Source organism: Eptatretus burgeri, chromosome 17, assembly GCF_056783735.1.
Source record: "Eptatretus burgeri isolate ZD-2024b chromosome 17, Ebu_testis_v1, whole genome shotgun sequence".
Taxonomy (NCBI): domain Eukaryota; kingdom Metazoa; phylum Chordata; class Myxini; order Myxiniformes; family Myxinidae; genus Eptatretus; species Eptatretus burgeri.
Window position 1 is genome coordinate 16,134,228 of NC_140977.1, and position 22,337 is coordinate 16,156,564.

General features: G+C 40.3%; 1 pseudogene across 1 annotated transcript in view; it reads right to left on the reverse strand.

Annotated features, from left to right (window-relative positions):
* Positions 1 to 4,711: 4,711 nt before the first annotated feature.
* LOC147009397 (uncharacterized) overlaps positions 4,712 to 22,337 on the reverse strand; it is a 41,577-nt pseudogene continuing 23,951 nt past the window's right edge. The window contains exons 2-4 of the transcript XR_015052841.1: positions 18,046 to 18,184; positions 13,249 to 13,359; positions 4,712 to 6,539 (exon numbers count right to left, since the gene is read on the reverse strand). The product of XR_015052841.1 is annotated as an uncharacterized LOC147009397 (transcript). The remainder of the gene's footprint in view (positions 6,540 to 13,248; positions 13,360 to 18,045; positions 18,185 to 22,337) is intronic.

The window sequence follows — 22,337 nt, forward strand, 5'->3', positions numbered from 1 at the left end:
AAACTGTTCAACCAGGGATAAATGAAGACTGTGAAGATTGAGGTGTTACTTTCTATGACATTCACAAAATAATAATTCACTTAATATCCATTGTTAAAACTACTAAATGAAAGCCAGGCATTTAATCAGTATGACTTTTTGCATCTTCCTGTTTAAACAATTTAAGAGATTGAACACTGTATTGAACAGTAATTCAAGTATTTAATTTTATTTAGATCTGTTTGTTGGTTTGTTAATTATGTATTCTTTGTGAAAAATACATGTCTTTAAATAGGTAGATACTTGGTTTGTAATTACAAAATCCTGTTGGCTTGGTAATGCATGCAAAGGGAGAAGGTATAGCTTACATTGTGGGTGCGCGGTGGCCATTTTGGAATTTGGCATGTAGATCATACATATAACATAAATTTGATGATTTCATGAGATTCCTGGTCTCAGAAAACATATATTTAGACACTTCCTTTGTAATTGTATCACATGTATTCGCGAAGATATCGCATTATTAGTGTTCGGTGGCCATTTTGGACGCCATCTTGGATTTCATACCCAAAGAATGTTCAGAAAAAATGCCACCCTAATTTTTTTTAAAGCTTATGATACTTTCTTACAAAATCAAGTGAGTTTTTGCTTTTAACCAAAAAAATACACGAAATTGCAAATATGCCTAAACTAAATTTACAACTTGTCAAATATTGTAAGAAATTAAAAATTCATAATGTGGTTATTTGTATGAGAGATGAATTAACAAACGTGCCTAAACATACAAAGAACATTATTATGAACTTAGAAGATAATAATGGGAACGGTTCTCATTGGGTTTGTATTTTTAATAGTCAAGACAAATATTATTTTGATAGTTTTGTCTTCCACCACCTGTTGAAGTCATAAAATTCTTACAGAATGGTGTTTATCAAACATTTCAAGTCCAAGAATTATATTCCAAGTGTTGTGGTCAATTATGTCTATATGTGTTATTTCAACTCAACAAAAATAAAATTCTCAATGACATTATTTTTAATCTAATATAAATGGCTTATGTTGGTAAAGATGGTTCTATCTTTGGTGTATCCCAAGAACTGGATATTGATTGATCAAATTATTACACAAAGGCACAGGCTGAATGACAGAAATATAGTATAACAAAAAATATTAATATGAAAAATGCTTATAAATTAAAAAATTATGCAAGCCCGACTGACGCGAATTACTTGGTGAGATTAAGTGATTTATCACAATATATATCCTCAAATAAAACAGCTGTGTATTCCAAAGATACAGAAGTGTTGATTTTATCTCTAGGTCATACAGAATTCACAGTTCCAATTCATATAAATTTTTATAAAGAAGGGCGTATCGTTTGAATGAGAATAGAACAATGGGGGTATGATATGAATGATTTAGGGTATAATTGGTCATTTAAAATTGACCTTGAAGACCTGGAACAATTAAATCAGTCTCGTAAGGAAGAATATTATCCACTTGGTGCTGAGAATGAATTTCGTGGAAGCACGATTCGTAAACAACAAATAAAATAATTTAATAAGGGTAAATTTAATAATGGTTTTGCCCTAGTTTATATCATGAAAACAGAAAAAAAACAGGATTATATATAATAAGTAAGGAAATACAAAATGATTTAACTATGGGAAGATGGGGAGGAATTTCGTGTCATAATATTATTCTTTCATATATTTCTAATACATAAATGACAGCAAGAAGGCTTCAAGAAAATTATCATTTCTGTGTCCAAGCATACCTTCAAGAAAAGGGTATTCGGTATTTTAATAAATATGTTCTACAACTCAAGAATGAGGTATTTTCAATAAAAGATTGGCATTATGCTGATGTTGATAAACCGACAACTTTGGATTTAATTTATATGTTAAATAATGAAAAAAATTATAAAGTTAAGAAAACGTAAGGCTCTTTTAGAAATTCAGAAGAAGTTTTATTGGTTGCCTGTTGTAAAAAAATTATTTTGGATACAGGAATAACAAGAAATCCTGATGAATATATGTATAATATTCTATGGTGTGTAAGTGATTCAAGGATAGTAAGGGATGAGGAAAGAGTTGAAGAAACTGAGACAGAAGAAGAAAGAGAAGAGGAGGAAAAGGAGAAGAGAGAGAAGGAGGAGAGGGAGGAGAAGAATGGAGGAAAGAGAGAAGAGAGAGAAGGAGGAAAGAGAGAAGAGAGAGAAGGAGGAGAGGGAGGAAAGAGAGAAGAGGGAGGAGAAGGCTAGGGAGGAAAGAGAGAGAATAAATAAATATAAAAATATGGAAACCAGCGAGATTAAAAAAAGATTGGGGGTATTACAGAAAATAAATAAATCTCAACGCACCCAGGAGGAAAACAAAGAATTGACGAGTCTATTAGAAATATTTTCAACAAGACATACGTCTCTTTGTCCATTTCTCTATCTGTCTCTGCCTGTCAATATGTCTCTGTGTGTCTCAATATCTCTCCTGAGTTTTAACACATTGTTTTTTTTTTATTTTTCAGTTTAAACACCTGTCTGGATGAACCAAGCACACAAGTTAATCGTCTGCAGGAATCTGACCTGACACTGAAGACATGTGAAGCAGACTGCTTGGAAATATCATCTATTTTTACAACTGAATATTTAATATTTTCAATACCGGGCGTAGTGGCGTGCACCTGTAATCCGGCTACTTGGAGGCTTGGGTTGGAGGATCGCTTGAGGACGCGAGCTCTGTGCCGGGCCGTGCTATGAGAGGGTGGAGGGCAGCCCAGAATCCTGGCGAAACCCAATCCTTATCCTTGTGTCATAAGAGGCGACCAGGGTTGCATCAGGAAGGGCATCCAGCGTAAAACCTATGCCAAATCAGTATGCGGATCATAAAGGATGATCCGCTGTGGCGACCCCTAACGGGAGCAGCCGAATGACGAACAACAACATTTAATATTTTCAATGTTGATTAATTATACTTGTTTTTCTTTTAATTATCTGATTCTTAACTACAAGAAAAGAATAAAGAGATGGAAAGGAGAGGTGCGGGGGGGGGGGGGGTAGGTGCACTCCCCCAATGACCCATCAACCTCCCCCCACCCCTCTCCGTGTGTGTGTGGGGAAGGGTGAGGGGTGGGGTGGTGGGTCAAAAGGGGGACGCACAGGGGGGATGAGGGGGGTGGGGCTTGTGTGGGCTTGAAAAAATAATTCTCCTGTTTTGTCCTGATTGACCTTGAGTCAGAAAGTTTTCCCAATACATTTCTATGGGGGGAGGGGGGGTTAGGTCTTGAGACAGCTTAATATGAGCTTGTATGGGAGAAAATCATTCTCCTGTTTTAACTGAATTAGCCTTGAGTCAGAAAGGTTAGCCTATACATTTCTATGGGGGGGGGGGGAAATCGGTCTCCTGTTTAGGGGTTTAATTCACAGTTTTCCACCTTTACCCCATTCATTTGCATGGATGCCTCAAAAGCCCCATTAATCCTCTACTCAGGTTCACAGATCAGAGGTGAGGGACCTGTTTAAAATCCCTCTGGGTGAGTGTGTGCAGCCAGCTCGCTGTGCGCCTCGTTCTTTGTCAAAAGGTTTAACATGCTCCGAACTAAAATTCGAGCCATTTATAGGTTTGTGTCTTTTTTGTTGAGCAGTTAAAGTCCTCTCAATAGATAAATATTGTTTAAACAGGTTCGAGTACTGAGTCCTGATCAGACAAAAAAGTTCATTATGGGGTACATTGACATTGTTTCTGTGTACGCCTGAATTTTGGTGTTTTCCAATGAGGAGTTGGAGGTTGAGGAATTTTGTTTTCCAACGAGGAGTTGGAGGTTGAAGAATTGTGGTATTTTCCAATGAGGAGTTGGAGTTTAGGAATTTTGTTTTCCAATGAGGAGTTAGAGTTGAGGAATTTTGGTGTTTTCCAACAAGGAATTGGAGGTTGAGAAATTGTGGTGTTTTCCAACGAGGAGTTGGAGTTGAGGAATTTTGTTTTTCAACGAGGAGTTGGAGTTGAGGAATTTTGGTGTTTTCCAATGAGGAGTTGGAGGTTGAGGAATTGTGGTGTTGTCCAGCAGAGGTTGGAAGTTGAAGAATGGCATTGGTATTTCTCAGTGGGAATTGGAATTGTGCTTCCAGCTTGGAGCTGAAATTGGAATTGAGAAAACTGTGGATTGTTTTGTCTGAGAGCTCTTGTATGGTTATTTGTATCTTCTCTGTATTTGCATGTTATATTTACATTGAATTGCATACTGTACAAAATGTGGTCTTGTTTGAATTACTTGCACTAAGTTTGTGAAGATTGGTAACCGTCTTGGGAAGGTGACGAAAGAAAGTCTACTTAAAAAAGGAACACAAATTCAGTATATGTTTGAAAATTATTGGACAGAATCAATATGTGATGTTGATAAGTGGTCGAAGTGGATGGAGGGGGGATAGAAAATGGTTTCCAGAAGAAGGTACCTTTGAAAAAAGTAGGATTGACAATTTAAAGAGAGAATTGGAACAAAGGGACAAAATAAGGGAGAACGGCTAAGGAAGTAAATTGGAAAATATTTATGATGTGGAACTCAGAATGCAAGGATCAGGAGGAGAAATCTAAATTGGCAGGCTTAGAACATAGTCTGGAAGAAGTACAGGATAAATCGCCCTTGGTGTCCATAATACTCACCCAGTCTTCACCAAAGTCAACATGTCTTGTAACTCTTGTTTACATATTCATCCTATTTAAATAAATTGGTGTGGCTATGGCTCCAACATATCACTTTATTCAAACAGGCATTTTCATGACAATTCAAAATCTTGTTGAAAATATTTTTCAACCTGAGGGATCTGTGTCCCTTTTTCACTTCTTGGTAAGTTTGAGTTCAAAAGGATGCTCTCCATTAAAGATAGTTAACCATTATTGGGAAATCAGTGATTGTGGCCAATCACGTGGCTTTCCCCACAGGATGCTGGCTTGTTGATAGTGGTCACTGACAGTGAGAGCTCTCAGTGGTGTGTCAATCATCATCATACTATATGTATGTATACATTTGAGAGTTTTAGAAGGTGGACTGAGGTTCTCCCAGAACAAAAAATCTCCAACTCCTTTTTTGGTGAAGGATCATGATTCATGAACCAAACTGTGAAACTTCATTCTCATCACCTCTTTCCAAAAGTTCTTTTCAAAATCTTCACTGAACCTCTGACAGCCTCCACTTGTAGCTCATTTGTGGTGATATTCCCTGGAATGCTTTTTAAATACTCATCAAGGGTTTTCTTTATCACTCATGTTGCTCCGACCATCACTATTTGTACATTTGGGTGGGCATTCACCATTATGTATAATCAATGATCATGTGTGTTTTAAGGTTGGATGACTGTTTAAAAGATTTTCCACGACTTGTGCATTTGTATGAGCGTTCTCCACTGTGAATCCTCATGTGCCTTTTAAGGTTGGATGAACGAATAAAAGATTTTCCACAACTTGTACATTTGTACGGGCGTTCTCCATTGTGAATCATCAAGTGTGTTTTCAGGCTGGATGACTGATTAAAAGATTTTCCACAAACTGTACATTTGTATGGGTTCTCATCATTATGAATCATCATGTGCGTTTTAAGGTCGGATGACCGAATAAAAGATTTTCCACAACTTGTGCATTTGTATGAGCGTTCTCCAGTGTGAATCATCATGTGCCTTTTAAGGTTGGATGAACGAATAAAAGATTTTCCACAACTTGTACATTTGCATGAGCGTTCTCCACTGTGAATCCTCATGTGTCTTTTAAGGTTGGATGAACGAATAAAAGATTTTCCACAACTTGTACATTTGTGTGGGCGTTCTCCATTGTGAATTGTCATGTGTGTTTTAAGGACAGATGAATAAATGAAAGATTTTCCACAACTTGTGCATTTGTACGGGCGTTCTCCATTGTGAATCATCAAGTGTGTTTTAAGGCTGGATGACTGATTAAAAGATTTTCCACAACTTGTGCATTTGTATGAGCGTTCTCCAGTGTGAATTATCATATGCCTTTTTAGGTTGTATGAACGAATAAAAGATTTTCCACAACTTATGCATTTGTAAGGGTGTTCGCCATTGTGATTTATTAGGTGAATTTTAAAGCTGGTATAACGAATAAAAGATTTTCCACAATTTGTACATTTGTATGGGCGTTCGCCATTGTGAATCTTCATGTGTGTTTTAAGGTCAGATGAACGAGTAAAGGACTTTCCACAATTTGTACATTTGTACGGGCGTTCTCCATTGTGAATTGTCATGTGTGTTTTAAGGATAGATGAATAAATGAAGGATTTTCCACATCTTGTGCATTTGTACGGGCGTTCACCATTGTGAATTGTCACATGTGATTTTAGGATGGATGACTGATTGAACGATTTTCCACAAGTTTGTTCAGATTTCTTTGCTTTGTGAGAATTGTGAAAATTATTCTCTGCAAACATTTCATTATTCGGTTTGTCTTGTTTGTAAATAGTCCTCTTGCTCGTTTCAGTTGGCCGGTCCTGGGGGTGTGTGTCTGAGCTGTTCCTCCAAGTAGGTGCAGTCTCTTTTGGAGATTCAATGGATCCACCTGTAAATGTAACATCACATGACCTGTAAAAACAAGATTCTGCACAATACTCATCATATCATTGACAAATGTACCCAAACATGTTCCACTGTATTTGTTGTATTGTAAAAAATAAATATTCTTGATGTAAATATACATTATTCTGTTAACAAGTTTGGGTTCTTTGCATGATATTCATAATTTATGGTAAATTCATCCAATTATCAATGATGCGTGTCATGTTTGTTATGATAAAAATTGACAGCTTTTGTAAATGCGGGTGAAGCAAACTGCTCAACGAAATTAGACAATTCATTGAAAACAACACCACAAGCAGTGTTCAGTTACATACTTCAATGTTAAAAATACCCCCGAGCGGGAGTGCCGGTCATCTCTGCCAGAGGTCGACAGAAGCAAAATCAAATTAGGGGCATCTATAATCGATTCCATGGCTCGTGGATCTGGTCGTAGAATGCAGATCGCCAGAACAGTCGGTCACTTCAAATAAATGATGAAGGAGACACTCTTCTGAATAAGTGATCCTGACAACAGCAGGCGCGCTTTAATGTTAATTCATGTGATACCTGGGGTTCCACGAAATGGTCGGTAATATGGGAATTGTAGAACGTGATTATGATCGACCGAGTTGTAAACTCTCTAAAACGATCATCCGAGTCGATAACCAGTGATCGTAATGATCAATACAACTCGGCAGAACTCCTATTTTTGCCTAACTCAAAAAAGTTCAAAAGGCAACTCTGTGCCAGACTGGAATAGGGGCAGTTCATAAAGTACGTACGCTCTACTTCTGGGTTTCAAAACCACCCACCCCCTCTATGCAGGCTAGTGACCACTGACCCACCCCCATATGCGTCTCATATCACATCACAATACTTGAAGATTACAACGAACTGTAGATTTATCTCAAATGCATCAGTAATTATTAACTACAGTAATACAAGTTCAAAAAGTAACTCTGTGCCAGACTGGAATTGGGGCTGTTCATAACGTACGTACGCTCTATTTCTGGGTTTCAAAACCACCCACCCCCCTCTGTATGCAGGCTAGTGACCACCCACCCGCCCCCATATGCGTCTCATATTACATCACAATACTTGAAGATTACAATGAACTGTAGATTTATCTCAAATGCATCAGTAATTATTATTAACTACGGTAATACAGTAATATGGAACAATTATTGACGTCCACGGATTCAACATCACGTCAAAAATGTTCCTGTGAGCGGGGATATTTTTCCCCCTCGCGGTGACGACAGGCTCACCTTCATCTTCTGAAATGCTTTCATGTAGTCTGACACCACTTTCATAAAGTATATATGCAGCCGTCGTACCACCCACCCACCCCTGTACGCAGCCCGTACGCGGGCTTTAAACCACCCAACCCCCTCATTTTTGTATGTACTTTATGAACGGCCCATACGGGGCAAAAATATGCAAAAATTTGCGCAGGACCCGGAGCATCTTCAGAGATTGGCGCCGGCCTCCGGATGACCACTTCAAATTAGCACCGGACATGTAAGAATCAGAGCGAAGTTTGAAGGGCTATAAAATCAGAACGACAGCAAATTTCAATAAAATGGCTCATTATGTTCTAGATAATAGTCCATAGTATCTGAATCACTAATAACATTTGATCTCTCTTGATAAATGAGGGAGGAGATACGATTTGAAATCGACGATTTTCGCAACTTTGACAGCCTCGTGACCTTGACCTCGACCTTGGACGACCTTGAAAGTTATATCGTTGTGCATGTCTCATCGACCTCTATCCATTCCACTATTGGTTATTTGTCTCCACTTGGTTTGATTGTGGACAGACGGACGTACAGACAGGTGGATAGACTTCGAAACTGGCTTTATTAGGTCATCTCTCCTGAGATGATAGAGAGGACCTAATAAAATGATGATTTTAAAGATCATTGAAAAAAAAAAATCTGGAACTAACAACATTACATTGTTTTATGTACCACCCTTATACACCACCTTAATTAACACGAGAAAAGGTACCCAGCCTTGCTGGGAAACAGAGGGCCCTTCTCCCACCCCCTCTGGACTCAACCACACCCCTTCCCCTACCTCCACCCACCCCTCCCTCTCGACTCCCACTGCAACTGGTAAGTTATGAAACATGAGAAAAAGTAAGTTCAAAACCACTAGTATGTTGTATTGTGGTAAAAAAAAAAGAAAAAAAAGCCATCCTATAAAGTTTCGTCGTGATTATCTTTGGCAGCTCAGATGAGTAACGTCATAACCAAACAACTAACGAACGTCTTTTTCAATTTTATAGACAAGATAACATTGCTTCAATCTCCTAATGAAATGAAATCACATCCTAAATGAGATTAGATCACACAAAATGGAGAAACAATGCAATCTTGTGTTAAAAACAAAACAAAACAAACAAACAAAAAACATGAGATGACCCCCACCGCAGGGTTCGCACTTTGTACTTTGATCCATCCACCAATTACAAAGGTAAATAGGATGGATGTTTTGTTGTGTTTAGCAAAGTGTCTGCATGCAGAGTGAACTGTGTGCCACAGCGCTCGGTAAAGCAGGTGACCAACCGAATGCACACACGCGCACACAAACACACATACTTTTTTTTCCCATGAATTGACATCTCACGTAGAGCGGGGTAGAGCAGGTGAATGAACTTCATACGCCATACCTCATCGTTCATGTCACCTTACCAGGTCTCACTCGGCACTGCCATGTTGTATAAATAAGTGTGGACCACATCGCTTCGTTGAATAAGGAAGAATTTTCTTCGTCTATTTAAGTTTTATGACGTTTGAGCCGTGAGGCTCTATAAACGTCACATGAACGAAGGAGCCTTGAGGTAAGTCATAATACTTTGAGATTTCTTGCTCTCGTGAAAAAACCCCAACTTAGAACCACCTTACATAGTTGGGAATGCTTCTGGTTCAAATGGACGAAAATGTGCGGCACATCGGACACGACAAACCCCACCTCTTTAATACTCTGAAATAGATTGGATCTGGGTCCATGAGTCTGGGTGCTTTGGGGAATTCTGAAGATTTGTAGAGTGCCTTCAAGACCACCATCCTTGATGTTGCTGGTGGATGTCTTGGAACTCAACAGAGGGTGAAGAGGATTTTTTTCTCTCAAGGGAGACTGGATACCATTGACCAGAGTTGCAGGGCCAGGTTGAATGGCAGAGGTGAGCTGTTGAAGGAGCTGAGGTGTAAAACTGCACGTGAGCTCAGGGTAGACAAGGAGGCCTATGTGCGAGGAATCTGTGATGGAGTAGAGCATCACCTGTGGTCAAGTGATTCTCATCCTACTTACAGGGGAATTCACGCATTGCGTTCCTCCAATCCTGTCCCTTAGTGTACTACAGTCCGAGTGGAGGGTGATGGGCTCTTGACAGAGGAATCCGAAGTGAAGGCCCGCTGGGCCCGTTAATTTAAGCAGCTGTACCACGCTGATCCACCAGCTGTTGAGGTGGATGTCAGGTGTGTCACTATTCCTGTTGCTGGCCTTCCAATCAACTGTGATCCACCATCGTTTGCGGAAACACACGCTGCGGTAAACCGGTTGAACTGGGGTTAAACCTCTGGGATCTGTGGCATCAAGGCTGAACTTCTCAAGGCTGGTGGAAATGCTGTACTTGTGTCGTTGCATGCAGTTCTGTGCTCTGCCTGGAACACAGGCATCATCCCAACTGACTGGAGGAGGGGCTTTGTTGTCCCTCTCTGGAAAGTAAATGGTAATCGACAGGACTGCTACAACTACCGATGGGTGACGCTGCTCTCAGTGCCGGGCAAGATCTTTGCTCGGAAAATTATTGATAGGCTTCGCCACCCTCTGTTTGAACACCAGCATCCAGAGCAGTCAGGCTTTACACCTGTGGATTCCTTTATTGAATTTATTATGAAGTAAAACGCCAAATCTCTTCAGTTGGTGCTTTGAGAAAGAACATAATAAATCCATGTTCGGAAAGCTAATAGGAGGCAGAATACACACATTCCTCTGTAGTCGTAAAAACCTTGTAAAACCTTTTCTGTCTGCTGACCATCTGGGCCAGCAACAAGGAATCAAATACTCTTTCATCGAGGCAATAAGCAAACTCCGATAACAGAACGTTTTTCATCCAGTGTTTGTGATTTTTTTAACCTCACAAAGTTCCATCTGTTGTTTCTCCAAGAGGCCTCTCTTTGTTCAGTTAATTTATTTTGATGTATTAACCATGCCCTGGAGGGATCACACACACACATATATATATATATATATATATATATATATATATATATATATATATATATATATATATATATATATATATATATATATATATATATATATACACTTGTAATACACGATGCACAGTTAAGTTTCTGCCTGAGAGACTGCTCCAGGTTAGGCTTCCTCACACGAGTCTGTCTGATATTTACTCCTGAATAAACAACTTAAATTGAACTGAAGGTATTCCTGTCTTTAGGTGGCCAAAACTGCCAGGACACACCAAAGTCGTAAACGATTGCCGTATCCTTGCTCTTCGGGTCCATAGCGGAAGCAGACGAGAGTTTCGGCAGGGGTTGCTTGCAGCCAGTGGTGATCTCTGCAAAGCATTTGATTCAGTGAATCAGGATACCCTCTGGAGGATTCTTGGTCTTCGTGGGGTACCACCAAATCTGATCAATCTGATGTCTAAACTATATTCTGGTACTGAGAGTGCTGAAAGATGTGGTGATACCATCTCTGACTTATTTCTAATTGTTACTGGAGTTCCTCAGGGGTGTGTACTGACCCACACACTTTTCAGCACTTGTATGAACTGGATACTGGGGAGGATGTCGGAGAGATCAAGCTGTGGTGCATCGTTTGGAAATGTCAAGATCTCTGACTTTGATTTCGCAGATGATGTGGTCATCTTTGCGGAGACTAGATATCCTTTTGGGGGCCCTCAAGATGCTGAATGAGGAGTTGTAGCCACTGGGATTACGGGCTTCCTGGGTCAAAACTAAGATCCAGGCTTTCAATGACATCTTGGATGCTGCTATCTTGTCTGTACCTATTTTTGGTGATGATGTTGAGTTCACGGAGAGATTCACTTACCTTGGCAGTGACATTCATGTCCCTGCTGGCTGTGAGCCAGAGGTCAACAGACGTCTGGATCGGGCCTGGGGAGTCATGGATTCACTGGATCATGGGGTGTCGGCCTGCTGGTACCTGTGCAGGATGATGAAAGTCCGAGTCTTCAGGTCCATGGTGCTTCCAGTCTTGCTCTACAGATGTGAGACTTGAACTCTGACCAGGGATCTGAGACGAAGACTTTATTCCTTTGGTACCAGGTCTCTTCGGAGAATCCTTGGCTATCGCTGTTCGGACTTTGTGTTCAATCAGCGATTGCTGAGAGAGACTCAACTGAGATTTGTTACCTACATTGGCCGTGAGCGTCAGCTGTGGCTGTACGGACACGTGGCTCATTTTCCTGACACTGATCCTGCTCAACAGATTCTCTTAGTGAGGATGCCTCATGAGTGGAGGCTCGCAGGCCGACCACATGCCTTGTGGCTGCAACAAGTTTATCAGCATCTCAAGGAGATGGGGATTGGTCAGGCATCTGCCTGGGGGATGGCCAGACGGAGCCGCCTGGAGTACCGGTGGAAAGTGGATGCAGTGTCATGCTGCTCTAGCGCATGCTCCCACACATAACCTGATATTTAAGGGTGGGGGGGGAGAAGGAGCGGAGAGAGATGAGAGGGTAGAGAGGAGGGAGGGAAGGCAGAGAGGTGAGAGAGCGAGGTGAGAGAGCGAGGTGAGAGAGAGAGGTGAGAGAGAGAGAGGTGAGAGAGAGAGGTGAGAGAGAGAGAGGTGGGGGAGAGAGAGAGTGCTGAGAGAGAGAGGTGAGGGAGAGAGAGAGCGATGAGAGAGAGAGAGAGAGAGGTGAGAGAGAGAGGTGAGAGAGAGAGGTGAGAGAGAGAGGTGAGAGAGAGAGGTGAGAGAGAGAGAGAGAAAGAGAGAGGTGAGAGAGAGGTGAGAGGAGGGAGGGAGTGGAGGGAAGGAGTGGAGAGAGGGAGTGGAGAGAGGAGAGAGGGAGAGGAGAGAGGGAGAGGAGAGAGGGAGAGGAGAGAGGGAGAAGAGAGAGGGAGGGGAGAGAGGAGGGAGAAGAGAAAGGAGAAAGAGAAAAGAGAAAAGAGAAAGAGAAAGAGAAAGGAGAAAGAGAAAGGAGAAAGAGATAGAGATATGCTTTGTGAAAACACACACACACACACACACTTCATTACTCAGCGATTTTGCCTCAACAATGGATAAATCAAGAAAATGTCCAAATACCAAGATTGCAAAAATGAAGTGAAAAGATCCTGGAAGTTGAAGAGATCCAAAATTGTGTCAATTTGTTGCCTTGTTTTTTGTTGCCTGTCACCCCACTATTCCACAAAACAACTTCATACATAAGCATGTGAAAAGAAAAAAGAAAAAAAGTGTGTCCAATTAAAGCTCAATTGGAATTGACAATCGTTCAAATTTAGGATGACAGGATAAAACAAGGTACATTAATGTTGGCTCAAAAGTTTCACCAAATAATGAAAGGGACAATGGATGTTTGATAAGTTGATCTACCATCGTGGTTATTTCTTAAAGCAATGAAATCTAAACTTTGGGTTTGTTTGTTTTTTTTCACAACAGATTACATCATCAAAATGTCTGAAACAACATGAAAAGGCATTGACAGAAACCTTCATGGAGATGCCTCTTGAAGAAAGAAGCTTCAGAGTGATTTGGTTCTGATCGATCCAGGTGGACATCAATGTCGTGCTCGGTTTTCACTTCCACTTTCACAAATAAATCTGGAAAAAGTAACTTTTATTAGTAGGCACTATTGCGTCACATACATACTATTAAAATAGCGGATCAAGAAAAAGACCAATCAAAAATTGCAGACCCTCAATGCCGGGACTTGTTTTGTGTGGTGTATTTTGTGTGTAACGTGTCTTTATGTACTGGTGTGTAACGAAATTAATGAGACATAATTAGCAATACCACTTTATGACCGCTGGCAGAATTGACCGGGTACCAAGACGTCCCGCTTTGAAGCAACACCGCTTTGATCGGACACCTGAACCTGCACCATGTTTTCTTTTTTTATTAATTCAATATAATTCAGAATTGGATTAAAATAAATTCAATTCAAAACAAATGGAAGACCAAATAGGTACCAGCCCTTCATTGGAGTAATCATCCATCCATCCATCCATTGGGACCATACTCTGTGCAGAGTGTTGGTGCTGCCTAAGCAGTCTCCTTGGCTGTTGGACACAAGCCTGAACGTGTCGCCACTCCGACACAGAAAACCAGCATGCTGGCACTCATTTTTTGTTGGCTTTGGAAGGATGACAGGCAGAGTCAACCCCACCTGGTATTAATTCAACAGCCGAGTGGGTTTTTGAACTCAGGATTCTAGGATTCTCGGATCCCAAGCCCACCACCCTAACCATTAAGCCAACACCAGGCATGGTGTAATCAGAAGGAACCCAAACAAGCAAAAAACAACGATGAAGTCATTAGGAGAAACACAGATAGGATTCTCATTTCAGCTGCTGCTCCTCTACCCTCAAACCCATCCAGGCACAGCCAAGTGAGCTTCATTCAATCAAAAAAAAAAAAAAACCCAGATGAAAGAAATGAAATAATTCTGGCTGTCATAACATGTGTCCGATCAAGTTGAAATAAAAAATCTGTATTCCTCATCACTACTAGATCATAATTCTGAAGTTTCATATTGATTGATGAAGTGGTTCCAGAGAAAACATTCTTTGACATTTTTCTTAAATCCAGTGTGGCTGTCAAACCATGTGACAACAATTATTCCTGAACAAACTTGTACGTGCATGCCTTGTGGAACATTTGTATGAAGTTTCCTTTCAATCTGTCCAACCGTTCTGGAGAAGAAGAATTTTATATTTTTGGGTAAATCCAATATGGTTGCCAACCATGCGACCGATGACATCATAGTTGTGAACCTTTTGTTCTTATGGATAGGCGGTCATTTGTGTAAAGTTTTCCCTTGATCTGTTCAGCCATTTCAAAGAAGTAGATTTTTGAAGGTTTAAAAAACAAAAAAAACAATATGGCTGCCGAATCACGTGACCAATGTCATCAAGATGTCTTTCTGTGGACCATTTTATCCTAAGATTATCCTCAAAAATTTTCATACTGATTGGATGTGGAGTTCTCCATATGCAATTCTGACGTCAAAACAAAGGCACATATGACATCATACTCGTTCCACATGAGTACTTGCGAGGTGCTAATTCTCAATTTCTTTCCTTGGTGCAGTTTCAGAGAAACAGAGGAAAAAAGTGTTTCCATTCTTCCAATATCGCTGCCACACCACATGACCTATGATGTCGTAATTATCATTAAAACATTATACATGAGTAAATAGTGAAAATTTCGTCTCAATCAGATAAGCGGTTGTGCAGAAAAACATGAAACATCTGTGCAGAAAAACAAAAACAGACAGACAGACAGACCCAAATATTTTTCCCCTCTCCTTTGGTGAGGGTCATAAATATTGCATTAAAATCATCAACTTGAGTTCTTCCTTGGAGAGAGAAAATAAAACATTTCACCACGGGAACAGCATCATCTCAAAACATTATGATATCAAAGCATTACGTTCGGAAGAAACTTCCTCGATGTTATGAGAAGCTTCTTACCCGAACACAATTTCAGTGGGAATTTCACCACAAGCAACAAAATAGAAAAGACAAGAAAAATGTAGAGAACCCAAAATAGAGAAAGTTTTCTCCCAAACCTGCATTGATTGGCAAATTAACCACAATTGTGATCCAACATGTGACTTGTTTTTTGTCTCAAAAGTCAACCCCCATGGAAAACTAAATGAGAAAGTGGCACATTAACAGCTTGACAAACGTCGATAATGGAATGAATAAACTTAATAAACTAAATAAACATGTGACTATATGATATGGGGAGCAGAAAGGATCAAAAGAGTCATCAACTGGAGAAAAGCTCAGGAATGGGTTTGGAAAAATCATCTATTGATGAGCAATTGTATTGAAGTACTAAACCTGCAAGATACCTGAGAAGATTCACACTCGCCTTTGGGCAACCTAGTCTCAGGTCACATCTCGACCCACTATTAACTGCCATCCTGGTTTTTCACATGCAGTGAATTCATCCGTGCATCCTTTGCTGTCCCTTGGATGAACATTAAGTGTGTCCCATTTGCTAGCAGTGGTGATGCAACATTTTTTTGGTCCGCTGGGCCACCTAAAGAGATATTTTGGTGGCCCGCATATTATTTGATGATGAACGAGTTCATAAAAATCAGTATAAATGTTTAAATTGCTATTTCTTATGACATATAGATCAAATTTCAGCGCTTTTCACACCAGCAACCTCGTAACTCGTAATCAAAGAACACTACCGTCTGCTATTTAATAATCTACCCACTAACTCACAGCAACATAATTTGGATGGCAGTTTCTTGCTATCACATGAGCGTTTTGGAATTGATGCTTCAATTTATGCACTATTTGTTCGTTCATTCATTCATTTTCGTTGTCATTTTTCCTGCTTCCGATGCTTCAGGTTCTGCCTCTCACGTCTTCTTCTTTGTCATGGCGTGCTGGTAATTTTCCCTTTATTTTGCTTTTGTACATTACATTTCTTGAAGTTGGTGCACCCAGTGTGAAACACATTTTGTTTCCTTCCTGCCTCCGATCCTCACACATCATCCCTGCACACCTTGTAGAACATCACGGCCCAATCTTCCTCAAAATCAAGCCACAGAAATTCTCGCTCTCTCCCATTCTGGTGGACACTTCCTCATCCATTTCTCAAGTTCGTATTACTGGTTGACCCACTCCGTTTTTTCTGCTCGTTTCTTTTTCGGATTCGATACATTTTGTAAATAATGCCACATGATGGAAAACTCAGTCGATGTCTTCTATGAGATGGAGTCTCAGCACCATGTGATCAAATGGGTCATTCCAGTCTCTCCTAAAATTAAACAGCCAAGAAGAAGTCATGCACGATACACCGATTTCTGACACTATATCCACGGGTTCACATAACTGGTACACAGATGTTCATGTATGGTGAAAAACACAACACAAAACTAAATTCATGCTTCAAAAAGGCGAAGACAAAAGTCTACCACGACCACAACAGAGGCTTTTGATGGAAGGTTCTCTCAACTCGTGTAGGTAAGTAATGCTCTCCTTGATGATTATGCAAACTGATATAATGGGATTTCAAAATTTACATGTACAAAATGAAGTTTATAAATGATAACATCATAACTTATAAGATTTAACAAAAACGAAATCTCAGGGGAACAAATGAGCAAAGAGGAAGAAGAGGTAGTTTTCTCAGCTTGTGTTTTTTTGTACATACAAAACAATTTCTGCAGATACTCATTGGAGAATCAAATAAAAGAAAAATTGTGCGAATCCCTGCCTATAATCGCTGTAGATCCAGGCATTGCACAATTGCACCACATGCATGCTCCAGGTAGATCTGGCATGCGGCCAACAATGTGATGCGTGAATTTTGCAAGCTCACGGCCTTGCTTCTATATCAAAGTTCCATTCTGTACTGTTGTAGCAAGTCAGAGCACGGCTGAGGAGTGGGAAATACACCACACCTGGAGGATACAATCACGGCAAAAAATACACAGAAACTCGTTTAAAGTTCAGATTCAGACCTGGTCACTCAAACCTGAAAATGCTGCTTCTGCTCTCCCAACTCAGGATGGAGGTTCTCAATGTCACATTAGAGATCATGGCCATTTCTCCAGATACATCTCGAGCTTTATATCCAGCCTAGCAATCCACCTTGCTCTTCAAACTCTTTGCCTATGGCATCCAAGGCCAACTCCACACAGGACTTGCTGACTTCCTCGACTCTCAGCGCAAATATGCACCTCCTGACGAAATCCTTTTATCTCCTCTCCCTGTCAAGGCTGGAGCACCCCAAGGCAGTGCGTTGGGTCCAGTTCTATTCTTCACCAACATTCTCTCTGACTGGAAAATCCTCATTATTTGTTTGCTGATGACTCCACCCTCTACCGTTGCATCCTTCAGAGAGAAAAGTATCAGCCTATTCCCTCTCTTCAGACATTGATGGAATCACAAGCTGCTAAAAGATTTGGAACATGTCCTTCAATTCTGGCAAATCTCACGTTGAAAATGGGATTGCATTCCAAAGCAATCCCTTGTTCCAGGTCATTGTGATTTTTCTCCTTCTCCCTCACCTCTTTACATTTTAGGTGGTCGTTTTGCTACTTTTCTGTTTCATCCCCGCTTTCCCCTTCCTCTTCATCTGATGTTTCATTCAACTTGTGTGCAGCTTGTTCACCCTGATGTGTCCTTCCACTCTGTTGTTGTTTCCCCCTTTCCATTCTGCTGTTGGTATTTCATGAGCCTCTCTCATGTGCACAAAAATAAAACATTTGGCACTAAACAAACAAAGATCCCATCAGAAGTGAAGATCATACAACTCACCATTCAGCTGGTCGCTTTGCTCCTCTTCCAGCCCAAAGGAGTTCACATCCTCTATTTTTATCTGCAGAATCTCAGGAAATCCTTCCAGCTCCTCAACCTTCATTTCACACCCGAGCACAGTCGGCCGTTCCGATTTCAGCTGCACATGACAGAAATCCTTCAATCAGTCAACTTGAGCGTACAGTACATGGTGGGTGAACCTTTAAAGAAGCAGTAATCACACCACTCTTCCTGATGTTTGCTCCACCCTGAGAACCTTGATCCCTCACAGTACCTACATGTGAACTACTTCTGTACTTGAGACCTTATCCTTTGCCCAAATCAGTAAAAGCACCTCAAACGTTCACCACAAACAAATGCACACCTTTTGACACCCCCAAAAATAAATTGTACATGTTGCAGGTTCTTCAGACAATCCTATAATCGTATTCCATGTTGATGTAAATTTTGATTTGGTTACATATAAAATGGACAAATGTTTTGATATTGATATAAAATCTGAGCCTGTTCAGCAGTTTTATATCTTGATGATATTTATAGAATACTTACCCAACGTCATCAACTGTTTTGGAGATATAGAGGTGCAACTTTTTTTTAGATTTTTCCAAGATGGCACCTGCACCACGTGACCTATGACATTATAATTATCATGAAAAAAAAAATTCCACAGGAGGAGCCGCTCATATTCTGAAAATTTTGTGTCCATCAGACTAACAGTTGCAGGGAATTTTTTTTTTCTAATACTGATCAGATCAAGCGTACTTGTCGACTCATGACGTCATAATGAAGGCACCGATGACATCATCATCATCATCAACATATGTTATTCCCCATTGGGAGTACAGTCAACCCTCGCCATTCTTGTTCGCCGTCCACGATTTCGCGTATCTGTGCTTACCTTTTGGACACCCTTTCTCTCCCCCCATGCCAATACTCCCACATCGTCGTGGAAAAAAACAATGAACTCCCATCTCAAACTCCTTAAGTTTTCATGTTTTTTTTCATCACCTTCAATGCTTGGATAACAATATTTTCCTTCATTTAACATTACGTGTTAAATTATAATTGCACTGTATCGCCGGAAAGTATAATAATTTGAAAATCTACATTCTACATCTTCCAGCATCTGCCTCACCACCACATCGTTATTTTCTGGCTGCTTGACGGTTGGTGAGGTGCGGTATTTTATTGTGATAAAACTTTGTATACTGTTTGTTTAATCATGGGTCCAAAACGTCCATTAAGTGGTGCATCTGCTGAAGAGCAGATTAAAAAAGTGAGGAAAGTGATGACATTCGAGGAAAAGGTGAAAATATTACATCGACTTGAGAGTGGTGCACGTGTTACTGTGTTGGTGAAAGACTACACCGTCAATGAGTCCACTATTCGATATATTTGTCAATGTAACGATAAAATTAAGGCGAGTGTCAGTTCTGGTGGAAATATTGCCTCTAAAGTAGCATCATTATGTCGCAGAGATCCATACATTGAAAAAAAAATGGAAAAACTATTGAATGTATGGTTGGACGATGAACATTAAAAAAAAACATGCCTACTGGTGGCCCTCGCACTCGACATAAGGCCCTCACAACTTATAACGACTTGAAATGAGAAGCGGGGGAGGGGGTGATAAAGGTAATGAATCAGGGGGTGATGACGAATAAGTTCAAGACAGCAGTGGATTTACAGCAAGCAGTGAGTGGTTTGAACATTTTAAAAAAAGTTTCAATCTGCATAATCTGAAGGTTGTGGGTGAGTCGGCATCAGCTGATCATGAAGCAGTAGCTGCATTTCCTGGAGAGTTCAAGGCACTTGTAGAAGAGAAGGGCTACCTGCCACAGCAAGTTTTCAACGCTGATGTCACTGGGCTCTTCTGGAAGAAGATGCTCAAAAGGACTTATCTCAAAAGATGAAAAAAGGCTCCTGGCTTCAAGGCTGCAAAAGACAGGTTAACCCTTTTATTGTGTGGCGATGTGGCAGGCTATAAGTGAATGCCAATGCTTGTTTACAAGTCCAAAAATCTTCATGCATTAAAAGGGAAAAATCAATCTTGTCTGCCTGTGGTTTGGGGATCTAACAAGAGGGCCTGGGTAATAGCCAAACTGTTTGAAGATTGGTTTGAAAACTGTTTTGTGCACGAAGTCAGAAATTATCTGAGGGACTTCAATCTCTATTTTAAAGTGCCACTTCTTGTGGATAATGCTCCAGGACACCCTACAACTTTGGCCGAGAGACATCCTGATATTGAAGTCCTATTTCTCCCCCCCAAACACTATATCAATCCTCCAACCCCATGGATCAGTGTCATAGTTGCACTCAAAGCATACTACACCAGGAGCTTTGATCACATAGTTCAGGCCATGTAAAATGAGGTCAAAACCAATGTGAGGGAATGCTGGAAGAAATTTGACATCTTAACAACCATTGGCATCATAAAGGACTCATGGGATGAAGTCAGAGATTTAACATTTAATGTCTGTTGGCATAAAATGTGGCCTGAGGAAGTTAATGACTTCTGTGGCTTTCCTACTGTAGAGGGTGAAGTGCAGAGGATTGTTGATTTGGCCAAACAACTAGGACGAGAAGGTAGAACTGCAGAATAATTTAAGGAGCTGATCGAGTCCCACGGGGAGAAATTGACAACAGATGAATAAGAGGAAGAGGAAGAGGAAGAAGATCAGCCAAAGAAGACACAAATGACAGCCAAAAAAATTTCAGAACTTCTAATAATTGGAGAAGATTTGAAGCAAAATGCCATTCAGATTGACACCAACATGGAAAGCAGCATTGCTTTTTGACGAGGCATAGATCAGCAATTATCAGTCGATAAAGAAATCAATGAAAACTTTAAAACAAAGACAAACAGTCAAAAATAACTTCATTCTTCAAGGAGCCATCTACCCAACTGCCACCATGCCATCGACCTCCACTGGCACCCCATCCACCTCCCACTAATTTCCACCATCTCCACATACAAGTTCATCAGCAATTATCGGGGATGCCACCAACGACACCTGCAATCTCTGCAAGGCCACTTCACACAACAAAACACATTATGGAGGACTACACGGTCCTGGTTCCACAAAGGCAAGAGCACAACATAATAAATGTGAGGGATTTGTGGGTTTAACCTGGGAGATCGATCGGCTACTTCCGTGCCATGGCTATGTTCAAACAGAACTGACCGGGGCTACCCACCAACAGCACTCCAAGCAGAAAAGCCTTCTTATTGATGGTAAATGTTACTTATTTTATCTTATTTATTCAATTGTTCTTATTTTTAAATTAAATGTCTTTTAAAAAAAATTATTAATGATTTTGGACTTATTTTGGGTTGCTGGAACATATCTCATTGACTTGCATGTTATAAACTGTTTGTGGAAGTTTCGAGGAACGTAACCCCAGCGGACGGCGAGGGTGTATTGTACTTCACAATGAGCCATCTTTCAATTTTTTCCATTGAGCGGTTTGGGAGATATAGAGGTGCAACATTTTTCCAAGATGGCGTCCGTACCACGTGACCTATGATGTCATAATTATGAAAACATAAATTCTTCAGGCAGAGGCACACCAATGGTAGAATTTCGTATCAAATTGGACCAATTGTTGCCGGGAAAATATATATTAATAATGTAGATGCACATTTGTACGCAACCGAATGCCTAACTCTGCTTTTCACTTTGCAAGCAGAAGGTAATGAAGACATTCAATGGTGAGAAGGCCTTACACACAAGCACAGGAGTAGGGTGAGTATACTGATTCTGTCTCACTTTTCCCCATGTAAATGAATGAGGGATTTTCACCGATTCATATTTTTTTCCATAAAAAATAAACCCCCTTTTTAGCCCAAGGTATATTTATTTGTCTCCCCTTTTAACCTTGGGGCACTCGATTCAAATAACCAATGCAACAAGATAAAGATTTGTTCAAGTAGCAAAGTAGTAATGTGATTTGTTAAAGGTGATTCTGAAGAAATATTTGAAACATGTAAGCGTAAGGACACTTTTTCAAATCACCAATGCATATTGTTTAGCTCACTCATTGAACCGATAAACATTTGTTCATTCTCAAATTCCTTCAATAGTTTAATTTTCTTTGCACAGTAATCCCCATCTAAAATATTTAAAAACAAAACATTTGAATCTTTATATTTTTCAAGATACCCCTTTTGTGTCATTATGAAATGATATACTTCTCTTAATGATCTCATCTGACCACCTCCTGAGCCTCAGATTCTTTTTTGCATAAACCACGCCCTTTTTTCATAAGCCCCACCCACTTTTTCATAAGCC